Genomic DNA, 3,089 nt, shown 5'->3' on the forward strand with positions numbered 1-3,089 from the left:
AGGCTTCTGTGTGGCTGTTCAGGGTACAGTCTGCGAGAGGGTGATTCACCCTGCTTCTAAGAAGCCCAAGTTCATCCTGTAGTGTCTCTTTCTCTGATCATCCCACATAACTCATAACACCGACATATATGGGACAGCATGCCCAGATGTGCCACATATGACCAGATTCAGAAATGGCATGTGGCCAGTATGTACATATACCACCTCCCCATGTGTCTGTGCTGAAAAATGGCATTTAAGCTAACATATACATATACCCATCATGTGATCCAGTTTGGAAATGGTGTGTGGGCAAACATACCATATATCTATCCCATGTGACAGAGCTTGTAAACGGCATGTCAGCCAACATGCCCATTCATTTATGTATATGAATGGACTCAGAAATGACAAGCGGGCCACCATGTCTATTCACCTACCATATGACAGTCTTCTGTAATAGCATGCTCATCCACCCTGCAGATGACAGGGCTTGTAAGTATCAAGTACTCCAACACCACCATGCAGTCCCTCACATCAGTCCCTCACTATAGGCATGGGGGCCATCGTGGCTGTTAGCATTTCTTCTAGGCTCTGCCCACAGTTACCTGGCAACAGCCAGGTATGTCTGACTCTCTATAAAAGAGGTTGCTTGCCCCTCCTCTCTCTCTTGCTCTCTTGCTTACTCTATTACCTTTTTCTCTCTCTGTTCCTTCTCTCTCCATTCTCCTCTCCTCTCTCTCTCCACGTGTTCGTGGCTGGTCCCTCCTCCTCCTCCTCTTCCTCCTCCTTCTCCTCTTCTCCTTTCCTCTCTCTCTCCCTCCTTCCCTCCCTCCCTCCCCCCCCCCCGCCTTTCTCTGTCTCTACTACCCCCTCAACTCCCCTCCCCATGTCCTAAACAAACTCTATTCTATACTATGCCGTCCTGTGGCTGGTACCTCACGGGGAAGGGATGCCTCAGCATGGGCCTGCAGAAGCATCCCCCTCCACCTCACCATACCTTGCCTCTACTAAATATATCCATGGCTTCCTTTTTCTTTTTATAAAACACAATGGTCATTCCCCACCCCCATGCTATGAGAATGGACTAGGAAATGGCCTGAGGGTGAACATATCTATATATCTCCCATAGGACCAGGCTGGAGTAGTGTGTGTGTGTGTGTGTATACATACACGCTCACACATTTCCCTGTATTATTGGGCTCAAAAATGGCATGTGAACAAAATTGACCACATATCTCCCCAAATGACTGGAGTCATACATATTATGAGCTCAGACATACCCATACAGTCCTTCATATGATAAGACTCAGAATAGGCATGTGGGCTAACATACCTATACACCTCCTAATATGATTGTGCTTGGAAATGGCGTGTGTGCCAACATACACACACACACACACACACATACACACACACAGCCTTGATTTGGCATATGGGACAACACAGCAATACAACCCCCAAATGACAGTGGTTGTAAACGTCAAATGCTCCAACATGCCCATGTAGTCCCCATGTGACCAGACAGGCAAGAAAAATACCTGAGGCAAACTGAATGCCCAGGCTATATATAATCCCAGCATTTGCAGGAGAATCAGAAGATCATGATTATCTATAGCTGTTTGATAAGCTCCCGGATAGCCTGGACTACATGAGACCCTGCCTCAAACCTCCCTTCTAACAACAAAAATTAAGTAAAGTAACAAATGAAAGAAAACTGAGAAGATTTGGTGGGATGGCTCCGCAGATAAAGGCCCCTTGTTGACAAATTTAACAACCTGAATTGAATACCGAGAGCCACAAAGTGGACAGAACCATCTTGCATATTTTCCTCTGGCCTCCACGTGAGCATGTTCTCAAGTCTCCGTCCCCACATACAAAATAGACGAATGTAATAAAAAAGAGAGTAATAAAAAATGGATGTGATGGCACCTGTTTTTAACCCCAATACTCAGGAGGAAGAGGCTGGTGGATATTTGTGAGTTTGAGGCCAGCACGATCTACACTGTGAGTTCGAGACCAGCCAGGGCTACAATGTGAGAAGATTCAGTTTAAAAACTTTTAATCCTAGTTCTCAGGAGGCAGAGGCAGGTAGATCTCTGAGTATGAGGGCAGCTGGTTCTACAAGAGTGAGTTCCAGGGTAGGCAAGGGTACACAAAGAAATCCTGTCTCGACTTCTCCAAAAGAAAGCACAAACAGAACAAAACAGGACAAAACAGGTGGTAGGAAGTACGTAGGGCAGAGCTAGAGAGTTGGCTCAACTATTAAGTGCACCTACTGCCCTCCTGGTTTGGTTTCCAGTTTCCACATGGCAATTCATAACTGCCTGAAACTCCAATTCCAAGTTCCGACTCCCTGCAGATACATGTTTATATGAATGCTTGTACATGTTTATATGCACATACATGGTGCATATAAACTCATGTAGGCACACACATATACACATGAATAAAATAAGTAAATAAAGAAAAAAGGTGCCTAGGGAAGAGCAAGGAGCCACAGTCACAGACAGTTCAGGTATTGGCTCGCCCTGTCCGCTCCGGCCCCGCCCATATCGTGCCTGCTTTCTCAAGTCCCGCCCAGTATAGGGCTGGCTCCGGTGAAGGCACCACCCACACTATGCCCCGCCCCGCCTTACCACCCACGAGGTGTCTTTTATTTCGGACCCGCCCCTTGCCAGCTCCGCCACCTAAGAGGTCCGGGCTCTACAGGCCCCGCCCCTCGTCCCGCCTCCACGCAGTGCGGCTGCGCCGGCGTCTCGGGCTCCGAGGCCCAGGTTCCGCGGATCTTTTGTTTCCCTGCGGGGCTCCGAGCTGCATCGTCTGTCAGGGTCGACTTGGAGCTGGAGTGTGTCAGAGCTGAGGCCCGAGTCGGAGTGGGTTCCGACTGTCAGCGCCGGGAGGGTGCCGGGGAGGACGGCGAGGGAGCGCGCCCCTCCGTCCGCCGGCCTGTGGGACTGGGACCCGGCCCAGGCCTGCCCGATGGGGCGCGGGGCCCTGGCGATGAGCCCGCGCCTCCCTCCCCGTGTACGCGGCCCGCCGGCCTCCGCCTGAGCCCAGCGCACCCCGTAGCGTCGCCCCCAGGCTCGCGCCCCCGGCCCGCGCGCGTT

The sequence above is a fragment of the Grammomys surdaster genome, unplaced genomic scaffold, assembly GCF_004785775.1.
Source record: "Grammomys surdaster isolate TR1022 unplaced genomic scaffold, NIH_TR_1.0 309, whole genome shotgun sequence".
In the NCBI taxonomy this organism is placed as follows: Eukaryota; Metazoa; Chordata; class Mammalia; order Rodentia; family Muridae; genus Grammomys; species Grammomys surdaster.